General features: G+C 38.5%; 2 protein-coding genes across 3 annotated transcripts in view; one reads left to right on the forward strand and one right to left on the reverse strand.

Moving 5' to 3' along the window:
- Positions 1-14,884, reverse strand: part of RSPH14 (radial spoke head 14 homolog) — a 72,528-nt gene that overhangs the window by 21,324 nt on the left and 36,320 nt on the right. The window lies entirely within an intron of this gene.
- Positions 1-14,884, forward strand: part of GNAZ (G protein subunit alpha z) — a 49,768-nt gene that overhangs the window by 4,582 nt on the left and 30,302 nt on the right. The window contains exon 1 of one of the 2 annotated variants that reach the window (XM_058422838.1): positions 3,493-3,565. The exons of the other annotated variant lie outside the window; for it this stretch is intronic. The gene's annotated coding sequence lies outside the window, so the exon portion shown is untranslated. Of the gene's footprint in view, positions 1-3,492; positions 3,566-14,884 lie in introns of those variants that run through there. 2 annotated transcript variants of the gene reach the window in all.

A 14,884-nucleotide genomic window follows, 5' to 3' on the forward strand; every position in this document is an offset into this window, starting at 1 on the left:
TCGCAGTATCTCAGCGATGGTATTGGTCATGGCACTGGCCAGGCTTCGCTGGAACAGCACCAGTAACCCAAATCTTTTCTCAGTGTCTCCTGGTGATCCAGGCAGTATTCTAGCATACATTCCCAGTGTGTTTCTACTGCTTTTCTGTGCCTGCTTTCTGTATTTTCAAACCTTGCCCAGACACCTTTATCTTCATAAACCGCACAAAGGCAAATACAATTAGGCAGCATAGCAAGTGTTGATGTACAAGTACAGTTGACACAGTTGTGCTGTGGAAGGAAACAACGCAGTGGAGCTAAATTGATTACAATTCAGTGTCATGGCACAGTAACAAAAACCCAGCTGGGTGTTTAGCTCTGAGAGGGCTGGCTGTTCAGAGGGGCATGCACCTGGTTATTCTATTCCTTCCTTTAAAAGAGAAATGTGTGTACGATTCAAAAGGAAACTTACCTACCAGCCAAGGGAACATCTTTCTGAAGATAATACTATCTGAGCCATTAGGTTGGATTTTTCAAGTAAAGAGTTTTGTCTCTGAATATTACCAGCTCAAGTCATATAATCCAAATATAGGAATGTGTTAACAAAATATGATTTATTTTGGATATATAATATCTATGTATATTAGAATTTTTATTTTTTTTTTTTTAGTTTGGATGTCTTGTGAGGAAAGAAAGATCAGGATATTGGCTGTTGCACCTCTTTAGTGTTTATGTTACAGGAGAGGATTCAAACCAATACCACAGGAAGTATTTTTTATAACATTTGAAGCACCCAGTTCAGTAGATTAATGTATATGATGTTAACCAAATCCAGTACAAACTAAATTTTTTCCAGAATTAACACTGTTGCACTGGAGCATCTCTCTCTACTGTCAGAAAGCTGATTGTTGCAACAGGGCCTTGGCAGGAAGATTTTCTCTCAAGATGCCTTTCTGTGCCTGACCTTTTAAATTTGGCAGAGTTCAGGGTACCACAGTATAAGCTATTTTGTGAGGGGAAGATATTCATATATTCTTACCATTGCTAAGAATCTACTGAGCTTCCATGCTGTATTGTTCAGTAATGGTAGAACCTCACCTTATTCAGTCATTTCAGAGACATGTTTTTAATATCTTTTTCAATCCATCTATGTCCATGAACAGATAAACTCACCTTAATTTGCAATTCAGTGACATTTATGTAGGTATTTAAAATTCTAAGGCTAGCCTACTTCAAATTTGAACAATTGTTCTATTATCATATTGTTTCTGTTCCCTGACTAGATGTGCAATAAGTCCTCTGATTATGTTTCATGCTGTGAATGTTTCCAAAAGCAAATCTGAACTTTGCCTCATAGCTGTGATTACACAGGTGTGTCAAGTTTGCTTTTTGCGTGTGTGCTCACAAAAAGCAATGGGATACTGAAGACTTTATGTATTTTTTTTTAAGTTACAGGAACAAATTTTTGGCTACTAAGTTCAAGGGATCAACAATTGTTTTAAATGTGGCAAGGCTTGAGGCTGATGTGCAGTTCAGTATTATATCAGCACAATATTATTTGCTCTCACAGGTCAAGTAAATATACAATGGTCTAAACAAATTAAAGTATCAGGTAGCATCAGGAAGAGGTAGGAACCAGTGACTTTTAACACTGCAGATTACAATTCTCCCTTTTTCCAGAGAGGCCTGATCGTACCCTGCAGTCCTGAGCGGTGCAAATCCTATGTAACAGAAGTTAAAATGTGGATAAAGTAGTAACAGTAATAACTGACCATACAGACAAACTGAATTATTGAATCCCTTACAGTCCCATTCTCTGCCGGTGTACGCGGGTTATAAACTAAAATTAAACGTTTACAGAGGATATTACCCTGGTCTGTGACAAGAAAAACCTCTCTCTTTGCTGTATCCATGGCATAGCAGATCTACCCATTTCCCACTTCTGCAGCCAAGGAAACCAAGTACAGCCACTGATATTGTGGCCTCTTGGGATCATACCTGGAAACTGCTCTAATTCACGCTGCGATTTCGGCAGCCCCAACCTGGCTCTACAACAAAGGCTGGATCATGAAAATTCCTTTCTCCTTCAGACACTAGAAGTGTTGGAGTTGCTCTGTATTTTTGGTTACTGTATTTTGCTTTTTAGTGTCTTCTGATACTGGAAAGCAATGAACCCCAAGTAGAAAATACCAGACTATTCTAATTCAGAAATCTTTTAGGCAGAATTGATCTGGAAGAAATGGGTGATGCCCATTATAGGAAAAGCGTGCTTTGAAGGGGAGATTGGCACACAGGCATATGGAACTCTGGGAGTTCCTTTAAATATTGTGGACTTAATTACCAAGTGATAGGAGAACTTCTCAGTGAGCAGCAAATTACAGTCTCTAGGTATTTTCATTCAGTATCTTATTTGTGGTGTTGGATACCTCCAATGACAGGAGTCTGTAATTCATCAAAGTTTATCTATACAACTGTAGCTTTGGATTTTGGATACATGATGTTTTCATGATTAACCTGTCAAGAATTATTCACAGACATTGAAAGTTTACATAAACAAGTCAATTCAAGGAAAGAGTAAAGTGTTTGTCTTAAAGGAGACCAGATGGAATGCTGTCAATCTATGCAGCACTGTTCTTACTCAGCTGTGGGATACGAAGTGGAAATGGAATTTCATGATTTATGATTTGTCTTTATCTGTGTTGCAAAGATTTACAGTTGATGCAGGTACATTAACAGTACATCAATCTCATTGTTTACTTGGTGTCTGCATCTTATTATCAGAATCATCAATTATAGATTCCATAATTTCTAAGATGTAATTAAAAAGGATATGTTTTTTCAGAGTTACCTAGTTACAAAATACATAGAAAATATCATTTTTCACTAAAGTTTCTTAAGCTTCTGTTGGGACTTGTCAGAGGAAAGTGGTGATCAACAGAATACAAGCAATAGGAGGTCAAGATTAAAAGATTTCAGAAAATAATAGAGGTGTGCAAGAGGTCAAGGACTTGGCTCTTCCTTCGAACTTTCACAAAAACCTTTAGAAATATCACCCTTACCAATGAGCTCCCTCCTGCAATCAACACGAAAAATAGGAAGGGACAGTTAAAATGATTTTTGTGAAGAGCACTGGTTAACAGTAGACATGAGAATCTGAAATACAAACCAAAACAGTACCTCATTCTTGGGGTATAACTGGAAAATAAAGTTCCCAGAACAGCCAAGGAGACACAACCAGTATCACGATGACAATGTACTGACTTGTTCAGTGCCACTCCTGTGGTTCTAACAGATCAAAACTAAGCAAAACCAGCAAAGATGTGACACAAACTGGGGTTTATTCCTCCTGAGCTATTTGGCACAAAATATTCTTTGGGATAAGGAGGCTGCCAGTAGGTGTGTGTCAGTGGTATTGCATCCTAATGGGATTGCCGCCAGCTGGAAGAGATTGAAACCAAATTGGAATTGCTGTAAGGTGGGTTTGGACTGAAAGCTAAGCCAACTGTGAGCTCTGTAGCTATTGCCTGCCTTTTGCCTTTGGCAGAGGTGGGGAGACACCTTATCAGGCATTTTCCTGGAGCTGAGAAGTAAGAAATCTTATGTACCTTGTTTTCTGGAATGCCTGTAGCTTTTTGGGTAGATCATGAGTTGTTCTCTTGCTACTAAGATGCATCCTGAGGGGGAATTTTTCAGTCTTGCTACAAAAAAGATGTGAAAGTTGTTTGGAAGTCAGAGACGGCTTTGAAAGGCAGTAGCCCTTTTCATAGTTAAAATACTGATTCCAAAACCTCAATTTAAAAGTTTTGAGGTATGCTGTAAATGAACCAAAACATAACAAAAGCTGTGCTTATAGGTACAATTATTGTGGTAATTATCAATCTAGGAACAGTGTGATATCTAACCAGTGGTACCTGAGATCACTGAAAATGCAGACCTCACACCCCACCCCAGTCAGCCAAGTCATCTGAGTGACCTCAGAGACGTCCTTGTAGTCCTTTAATGAAGTCTTCAAGATGAATTATTGCTCTGCTGTTCATTGGGGACATTTCCCTCCCACCCTCTCCCCTTGGTAAATCTACTTTGTGAGTTTAACGTGGATTTGGAATTCTACAGCTGCAATAGCTTTTGCACCGTTTTGACCCAGTATGGCTTGCTGAGAAATTTGTGTCCCGCCCCTCCACTGAAGGCTGCATGTGCTGTGGGTAACCTCCACCATAATGTATTATTTTGTGTCCCAGATCTGTGCCTGTTTCACAGAGCTGCTTTTACAATGGTATCAACAGTAGATTTTTAGTGAGCAAAAAGAAATAAAACGGTGAGTCATCAGCTTTTTTCCTGCATATCTTATCTGTGTGAAATGCAGAATGCTAACTAGAAGAGCTAGAAATCAGCAATAAAATTCCAGCTTTATGTGCCATCTTAATAGTAGGCTAGAGTGTTACCAGAAGCATTTTTTCCTGGTAATATGAGAAATGAATAACTAGGGATCCACTGCTGAATAATGAATAAACTAAAGGCTCGATTAGCACCTTTCAGCTTTCAGATAATTTTAGAGCTGCAGCTACTTGAGTCAAGAAGAGATGTCACTGAGAGTAAAAGGAACAGAAATGCAATTACCTGACATGCTGCTGTTAAAGCTGTGCTGTCAGGGTGGTGCTGGACACTTGGCTGGTCAGTGAGGGTCCCCCTTACGCTGATAGGTCAGCCTCATGCAGACAAAAAATGCAAAATCTGGGGGTTTTACTATTAACAGTAGCAGTACATCGTGTGTGTCATAAATCAACCCATCGGTTCTCAAAATATGATTCAAGAGCCTGCTTCAAACAAAAGGAATGAAACTGCCACTGTCCCAAAATGGTGACCTGACCTCTATGTACCTTAAAGAGGAGACAATTCCAGTTAGGGTGTGAAACAAAAGGGAAACTTTTCTGACCTCAGCACAGGAGAACTTGTACAACAGGAGAGAGATGGATTATTTAGAGACAGAATTGAAGGGCTAAAGGATAAGTAAAAATGTAGACATATTGGCTGCATGACTAGGAAGTTTGTAGGACTACAGAGAATAAAAAGAGACTGGGGAAAATATCTGAATGATGAGAATGCTCTTACATGCAACGCAGCCTGAACAGGAGCAGTGATTACCCTTCTCGTTCTACACACACACACACACACACACACATATATACACAGAAAAGTACTGGTAGTGTTAATAGAACACCAAAAAATCATCAGTATGTGCAGCAAAATTTGAAGCTACTCTTGCTAATATTACTAGTAATAGTACAGTTACCACTGACAAACAAAACATTGAGAAAAATTATGATGCATCTTGGTTTATCCCTAATAACAAAAATAAATCCATCTATCATTCATATGTTTCAGAATTGTGGAATAATAACAATTTACAAGCTTGCTTGAGGCTGAAAAATAACAACTTTGCCCAGCTAAATCTAAATCATGGTACTCCTATTTAAAGTAAATACCCAGATTAAAAATCTACACAAGCTTCCTCAAAAGATGGAGTTACATTTAGCAGCTTATTTTGTTACCTATTTAAAAAGTAATTAATATTAATCAATAGCTAATGTTTTATATTTGTTTTATAGACAAAAATCTATTCTTGGAATGATATGAAAGCCATCCACAATTTTGACAGAATCAGTATAGCCCTACGAATACGTGAAGCCATCCAACCAAGTCTTGTCATAGCATGACTCAAAATGGATGTGCTCAAATCCGGCCTCTGCTCCTCTTAGCCTGACAAAACCTAGGAACAAACATAGTGAATACCAGCAGAAGCCAGGCCGAGAACATGTGCGCAGAGCAAGAAATCCATGTTGAAACACCATGATATTGATCATGCTTCAGCATTTCCTAGAAATACAGTCACACTGAGATCATATAAAAGCGGGGAGCTGAAAGTTAAACTATTTTCGTATCTATTCTTACAGAAGTTCTCAGCATAGATATTCTGATATATGAAGAGTATGAATCATGCACTAAATACTAAATTTTCACCAGGAAACCAATCTACATTGCTGGTACTTTGATATCCTGCTTGTAGTGTTAAATACATGGTGTTTATTTTTATCGTGTTCAAAACCAAACACAGGCTCAGTTCAAAACCTACTGAAGTCAACAAAACCACTACTTCTAATGGTAACTGGATCACAGCCAAAGCACTTTACAGGGTTTGGTATGTTTTCACTCTTATTTTCTCTTAATAAATGCTGTCACTGTTTCTGATGAGCAAGAACTATGAATACCCTCACCCCAAGGTGTTACTTACCATAGGGTGCCATTTCACCACAATTACTTAAGTTTCTCAAGCTCATTTTACATTTTCATTTAGTACCACATAGAAATATTTTTCATCTCAATAGAAAAAGCAAGGTTTAATAAGAGGACAAACCTAACATTATCTAAGGAACTTAAACTCTTCAGAGCACAAGTGGTGAAAAACCACTGAGATTATTGCTAGAGATGTTTGCACCGCTGCTTTAGCTTCACTTTTTGGATAAATCAGGCCTTCAACCTCTTCAAATCTGCAACCTGCATCTCCATCCATGACCATCTTGCTTATTAAAAGACTTTTTAAATAGTCTGATGAACGGAATTTGACCACATCAGTGACCTCTAATATTCATTGTGTGTTCAACATAAGCTTCTTATAATCTCTTGTGAGTTAGGAGCCAGCAGGGAGTGACTGAGATCCCTCTGCCGTGCGGTGGTGGGTGTGTAACTGCAGCAACGGCAGCTGGGGTGTGAGGAGGGTGTGATCACCCCTCCAGAGGGAGGGAATTGAAAGGAGAGACTCAAGAGAAATCCTCGTAGCTGCTAAACCTCAGAAGGATGTTAGGTTCTTTCTGGCAGCAGCAATTAGTGGGTGGTGGGGTTTTGTGTTGGTGTTTTGTTTTGGTTTTGTTCAGGGGGAGGTGTCAGTGAAGGAGAAATGGGAGCTAAAGAAGTTGATGCATCAGATACCAAGGTTTTTTGGCTTTACTGTGAGTGAAAAAGAACTTAGTTTCTATAGGCCTCTTCAGAATTTTATCTAGATGGCAAAATGATGGCTTGGCCTGGCTTGGCTTTGTGAACAAGGAGCTTATTAGCCATTGAACAATGTCGTAGTTAAATATTTCTGGTTGCAGAGTTATTTTCTGTGAAGTAAAGAATATCTGTGTTTTGGATTTGGCACAAAGCAATTTCATATCAAAACCAGACCATGGGTAACTTCCTTTATATTCATCTGATAGAGAAAGGTCCTTTGAATTAGAGAGTAGCTCCAACAACAGCTCAGCTGTCTGAGATGTACCTGCTGAAGCTCTTGCAGGCAGCAGGAGTGTACGACTGTCAGAGCTTCTGAATTTCAGAAGAGAAGCAGAATGAGACCAGGCGTAGGCTGCAGCTGTAATCTGTGCTTGGTAGCATCCAAGTCCTCTCCCATGAGTCACACTTCTGAGAACATTGTGGATTCTCTTTAGCCTCTTGGGATTTATTTTTTTTGGCCCTGGACTGAAATCTAATACTTCTTCCACTTCTCATCTCCCTTCTGCAGATAAAAGAATGTTTAATTTGAGTTGTTAAGATGAAACCTTGCAAATCCACAGTTCTGATGTAGATACCTTCTGACATAGTTCATATGGTTAATTTTATGTGTGGCCTAGGGCTGGAAAATACACTCTACCCTACCTACCAAATTAATCCCTGATGATAGCCCTGCCTTCTATGCTGATATTGACACTCTCTTCCTTTCTTTCTCTTTTTACATTAGGAACAGCATTTTAATCCATGATTCTGTCTTGTTGTGAGGTTAATAACCTGACAAAAGTGCTGAAGTTTTCTTGTCCTTCCCTAAACTGGACCATCATGAGAACTATTGGATTTATTCTTTCACTGTACTGCTTTCCTCTCTTCCATTTTGACCAGCTCTTTGCTGTTTTTTCTGCAGCACGTTGCGCTTTCCTCTCATGCTTTTGTTGAGCTGCTGCCTCTGAACTCCCTCACGATTCATGTGAATCTTCTATAATCTTCTTTTGACTTTTCCTCATGTTGGTAACTTACTGCTCCTGCATACTCATTCAACCTATGCCTGTTTTTCTGTTTTTTCATTCACCAAGGTTCTTTTGATTTGTTCTCAGTGAAACATTACTCATTCCCTGTTGCTTAGTTCCAGCTTTAACTATCACATTGCCAGTCCTCCCATGCTTTCACCCAGCTTTTCCATGAATTCAGTGTTTATTACGTCTACAGAAATGGTTCCCGTACTTAGCTAGCTCTTCTCCTTCCAAAACCTTTTGCTCTGCCTCTCCCTGCAAGGTCTATTCTTGCCAACTTTCCAGTCTTGATCCACTCCTAACAATGTCCTTTCTCTAGCAAAACCATTCTGATGGAAATCTGATGACCTGGGAAATTTCTTTCATTATTAACTTTCATTCTTTATTAACTTTCTTTTTAATTCTTCTAGTGTAATTAAATTCCATATGTGCAGATCCATCTTTACAGATTCTGTGTCAGTCTTTTTTTTCTGTGTGCAGATTTCTGCTGATCTTATGCCAGTATGATATAGTAAGATGTGCCCATCTGCTCTTCTCGCCTCATCTTTCCTTCCTCTATTGCTATCTCTTCCCTTTTTTCATGGATACAGGATTTCTCGCTTCCTGTGTTTATATACCATTCAACTTACCCTAGTAATCTTACATAGTTTTTGTGGCTTTATTCTCTCATTCTTTGCCTTAATCTTTGCCTTTCCTCCAGTTCTTTCCTGTAAAACCAGCAGAACAATCGTGATATATTTCTGTCTCCAAGATGCTTTCTTATGCATCATCTGTTGATAAAACTCATCTGTATTTCCAGGATTCCCATTTACTGGAACATCTTCTCCTTGCCTCTTGCTTGGCCTTGAGCTTCAATCTTTGAATCTTCACTGGCTGCTTTTCTCTATTGTATTAAACAAACCTCCTGTCTTCAGGACACTGTTATCTGTACCCAGACTCTCATGTTCTCAGTAGAGATATTCCCATAGCTCATGTCTGTCATTGGAACAGCTAAAAGCATAGTTTTGCCTTCTTATGTCACCTTTTATGCACAGGAGGAGAAACTTCCTTTTACAAGGCTATACTGTTCTCCTGCCACAAATCCCTCTTAAAATTTCTTTTGCTATAACTATCAAAATGCCCTTATCTTTTATAAAGTATTGTGTGCAATAAGATTGAATGAGCGATATGAAATTTGCCATTACATTCATGAACACATCTAATGTTTACTAGCGCTTTTTTTTTTTTTTTTTTTTTTTAATGTAATAAAATAATCCCCTTAGCCCTGTAAGATTCATGAAACAGCAACCTTGTGGTAGTGAGTCTTAGCTCTTAAATCACTCACAGGAGGGTTATGGTCCCACTAACGACAAAACCCAAACAGCAACACTAATGAAGGCATAACCTCCACTGCTGTCATCACCCGAGGTGCTTACAAAACACTGAGTGGCTACTGCATTTTGTTTGCTGCTTTCTTGCACACTTTTAAACGAGTCTGATGTTTCTACGTCCCTAAAGCAGATGCTGTGAGTGTTGTTCTTTCTCACCCTTGTCTAGCAGCCAGGATTTCCTGCACACCCACTGTTAGACCCACTGTAATATTCTTGTTCTTGTAATGCTTTTTTATGCCAGTCTAAAGGTCACCTCTAAAGCGGCTGCTGTGGCAGACTCTGGGCTTAGTCAAACTGCTGTGAAGCACAGCAACTCCCTGTGCAGTCACCGACACTGCTCTGCATTTTTGGCCATGCAGCTCAGAACAGAACAGTTGTGTATCTGGTTCTATTCGAGAGTCAGTCAGTCTTCCGTCTGGTTGTGTTGGTGCTTCTTCTCACTGTTTCACAGTAGTTTGTGAATGTTGCTAAAACAGGTCATAATTTGAGTAACTACCAAGTATTTTAGGTATTAATGCTTCACAGGATTTATGCTTCCAACTTCCTCTAGTAAGTGGGGTGGGCACAGTTAAAAGAAAAATAACCAACAGGTTCTTGAATGCTTGTTGTTGCTTGCAGGCAGTTGTTGAATGCTTGGTTTACAAGAAATACTATGTTTTCACTATAAGTTCTTCTATTTCCCTAAATCTTGAATGAAGCTTGTATGCTAAATTTTGGCTGGGTGATATATTTAGCTAGTGGATATCCTTACCTTAGCATGACTTGTATTGTGGTACTGCTAAAGTTTGTTGGATATTTTCCAAACAATAGACAAAGATGTTTAAGCTAATGAATATAATATCTCACTGCAGCAAATCTGTTCTATCCCATGTCAGGCACACTCAATTATATACTGATAGGTCTATGCCTATACAGTAAGTAATTTTCTTTGGGTGCTCCATTATTTCCTTGTAAAACTTCCTTCTGCCATGTATCACAGAATGGTATCCCTAGGTGGCAATTCTATTAGTTGAGCTCAGATTTTATGACACGAATTCTGAGTATTTCTATAAAGTCACAGTGGGAATCAGCAGATGAGAACCTAATGGACCTAGCAACTGTTCTTCCTGCAAGGGTGCTGAAAGCAGCTGGGGCTGGTAACAGCGCTGGTGACACTGCAGAGCTCATGGTATGGTGCCAACTCTGATCAATGCCCTTCTCATCCCCTGCCTCGGACAGAGTTCTGAGTTAAAGTTTTTTAATCATTATCCTTTTATCTTCTTTGACAACCTTTATTGTAAGAATCCTATCCTTACACAGCAGCTTCTGTTATTTGATGTTGTTTACAGTGGCCGAGGTCCTGTGGAATGAATATGCATTTCTTGACTGATTGCTATTCCTTTCATTTTGGTATCTTTTGCACAGACATTAATAATTTCTTGGCTCTATCTTGGGGAGTTAGTATAGAGATTAGGCCCTATTTCTCAAGTAGAGATCAAGATGAATCAAGCAAAAAAAGATAATTTTTTCAATATTTGAATATTTAGAGCACAGCTGTCATTGAGGTTGGTTATACTTTAAAACTCAGTGCATTTCTTTGTCACAAACAGTATCTCAAATTGGGCATCTAAGAAATGAACAAGCAGAAATCATCTTTGAAAAGATTAAGGGACTTAATTGACATCACAAATAACCCTCACAACAAAAAGGGACAGAATTTGGTAGTGTCCAGTCAAACACTAAGCTAGTTAAATAATGACACTTCTTTCTTCACTCATCTGATTTACAGAAGATACATTTTAACTGCTGCAATAAATAAACCTCAAATACAGCAGCTTTCTCTGCTGTTTTCTTGTTCAACAACTACATCTGGCCCATCCTTTGTTTTGGATTAGATTATAGTGTCTTAATGTATAATTGAAAGTTTTGTCATCACTTGAACATACTTCCTTCTCTTTCAGGTTTCAATTATTGTATAAAGAGAATGTCAGTAATATCTGTGGCCACAGTTTTAAAATAACTTTCTTCTGCAATGAATGGACTTCAATCACCATACATTAAACAGTAAATTCATTTCTGTGAAGTTATTTCAACCTTGTATTTCTACAGCATGCATGTCTGGAACTCTTTTCTGGATGCTTCCCAGATTCAAGAATCTGGACCAGTTTTCCCATTTCTTGTGATCCTCAGTTCCTTTCTTTATCTGTCCCTCAAATAAAGCCTGCTTAGTAGAAGCAGTACTTGATTTCTTCCAATGCCTTGGGTATGTCCTGATACATCACATTCCCTTGTGACTTCTTCTCTTTCATTAATAGTATAAGAAATGATTGAAAGTTAAAACGTGCAGAAACAAGGTTTTGCTAAAGTTCAGGAATTCTCAGTGGATGTGTATAATCATTAGAAACTGATTACAGCAGCTTGGCTTACACTTGTCTGACATGAGTTCTGTGCCACTTCTTGCTAGATTTGCTTGTGTTTGCTTTTACATGGGAGTAAAAGCTTTTCACAGTGTGCGAGTGGGCTGGTGGTCATGAAGCTAAATTTTCAGACCACTTGCATTTGAGGGATAATACAGCTTTGTGCCTACAGCTCCAGCTGAAATTCCTGCTGCCAGCAGCGTGCTGTATGCACAGTCTCTGTGCTGCTACAGTCACAGCCACTGGTTTTGTTCTCAGCTTAGGAGTCACTGCCTTTCTACAAGCTCGTGGGGAAAACATCTTTCCAGGCAGGTTCAGTAACTGCATTCCACGGTGACGTGTCAGTAGCTAATGAATCCAGAGACAATACTTGGATCTTTCCTTATGAAGTGTTTACAATTGAATTGTGGTGGTATGTCATTCTCCTTCCCTATGCCTCTTCTCCCTCTGCTGCCATAACTTGGGAACATGCTGGGAAAAGGGTTAAGTGTCTATATTACACAGGCATGGATCAGTTTGTACAAGCCAGGAGTGATGGATAGGGGCAGAGAGAGAGCCAAGATATGAAACCAATATTAATGACTTGTTTAATTGGCTACAAATGGGTGGTCAGAATTGCTGCTCACCTTAATGGGCTTCAAAACTTGAACACTTGAACCACTGCAGAATTTTGTTCAGGTGTCCTTCCCACTCCAGGAAATCGGTGGCATTCCTCTTTTGATAATGGAAATAGATCACTGTTAGGTCAGGATTTGGGGCATGTTAATCTTATCTTGTGGGAAAAGCTACCCATCCTAGTCATGACAAAATAGCCTATCTATATCATCAGACTTAAAAAAAAAATATTTTCTTAACATTTTGAGCCTTCAGTTGTCAGGAGAAAGCAAAAATGTTAGTTTGGACACAGAGATACAATATAATTTGGTCATTTGAATAAGATTTTCAAAGACAAGCTTTAGACTATCATGCAAATGAAAGGAAGAAATAGGACTTTCCACTAGAGTAACTGAAAATACACTTACCTAATTAGAACGTTACAGCCATAAGACACGTTTAATATGAAATCTGATTTTAAAAACTCAGCAAATTCTAGGCTGCCTTATTTTCTGAGTGTATTCCAAAGAAAAGTAAACCTGGTAAGAGGAAGTTCATCTGTATGTAGCCAAGGCAGTGAAGTGCAAGTAATGTAATAGTTTGTGAAGTTTCCTGAATTTTAAAAAGTGATTGTGAACATGAGATATTTTTTTCACTGCATACGGGAAAACTCACTCGAATAAACCAAACTTTCTTACTGTAGTGCCTATTTGAAAATAGCATTTACTACCTGCTTTACAAAGCAATAATATAATCACCTCATTGTGTTGCTACTTGAAACAGTGATATCCAAACATGTATGCAATAAGAATGACTAGAAGTCAAAAAAAAAATCACAAGTGTAAAATGAATGTGTATTTACATACTCTTGGTCTTTCCTACAATAAGGAGATCCTATTTTACCTTTTTTTTTTCTTTTTTTTTTGGTGTTAAACATATTAATGAATGGCAAACAAAATAGGTGATATGTAAAACACTGTAAAATGAATGATGCATCTGAATGTGTTGCGGAAATATGGAATAGGAGACACTCTACAGAATGTATGAGCTGAATGAAAACAAAAAATTATTCCTGAGAGAGTCTTTCTACCCAACCATTTGTCATAGGTGTTTGGGGCAAATAACAAGAAGTTTAAAAAAGATCTGCTTGTCTTATTTAGTCATAAAATCTCCAGGCTGATCCTGAATGCTGCTGCCTCTTGGCAGGAATATGTGCCCTCTTGCTGCTCATTGCTAGCAAGCCTCTTTTGTTCAGGATGGAGCTACAGTGGAGAGAGGGGGAGTCTCATATGAGTTTCTTGTAAAATTCTTCATCTGTAATCACTGCAATACATAGAAAATGTCATAAAAAATTCAGCAAGTGTTTTTTTCAATGGCATGTAAAGGAGGCCTGTGATGATGAGGATTTAGAGGAGAACCAGTTTGAAATGTCCTGAACGTGCCAGAGTAAGTGTGATTAATGGAAGTGACCCTGATTTTTATATAAGTAAAATAAGAACCTGGCCTGACTTCTAATACAGAAATTCCATTTTCTCAGCATGGCTAGAAAGTTATTAATTAAGAACCAGCTTCCTCATCTCTAGATTTTCATTTTCTGTGATTATTGGAAAAAGTGAATTATTTGAAGAAAGTATAACTCCTCACTTGGGAGGGTTTTCCTTCCCACGTCTTCAGAGTAAGTAAAGTTGTGCTAATTACCATTCTATTAGTGTATACATTATTCTTTTAATTTTTCACTGATTAATCTGTTCTTTATATGCTAATGTCCTGTCATGCAAAGAGAAGTAAGATAAACATACCTGATATTAAAACTCTCTTGTAGAATTTCAGATCAGGTAAGAGCAATACATGGTGCATTTGGGGCAAAGGATTTGGATGTCTTTATATTTAAGATACCCAAAATGCTTAAATTGCAAGTCTGTTCAAGCGCTGTGGTCCCTACAGGAAAAACAAGAGACAAGCACTTCAAACTGCTATAGAGAGGTGACTCTCTGTACTGACTGGATAGTTTAGAACAACTCAGACTAAGATTGTCATGGTTAGTTAGAAAGTTAAGTACATGAGGTTGCAAGTAGTTGTAGTTATATTTCTTTTCTCACAAAAGCTTGAGGTTCAACATCTGGCTTGGAACATTCTATCTCTCTCCTGGTAATGTGGAATCATTCTCTTTAATATGTATTTCAATTTATTGTCACATCTACATTTGAATATTGACAAGTTCAAGCAAGAAAGCTTCTAAAGGCTTGTACGGCAAGATTGAAAATGGTATTGGGAGACTCAGTTTTATTAAAATGCAGTAGAAAGTTTTCTTTAGTAGACTCTGCAAGTTTCTGTAAGGATCTCAGTGCCGTGTGCTTTGGTTTACAAATACACTCACTGAGGAGCCTCTAGGCACAAGTAACCAGGCAGCAGGAGAGGTGCCAAGGTGTGCTGGGGCAGCACTCGGGGAGGAAGCCGTGACATCTGTGATTCCGCTGCCCACTGTGCTCAGA

Source organism: Hirundo rustica, chromosome 17 (genome assembly GCF_015227805.2).
Source record: "Hirundo rustica isolate bHirRus1 chromosome 17, bHirRus1.pri.v3, whole genome shotgun sequence".
Lineage (NCBI taxonomy): Eukaryota > Metazoa > Chordata > Aves > Passeriformes > Hirundinidae > Hirundo > Hirundo rustica.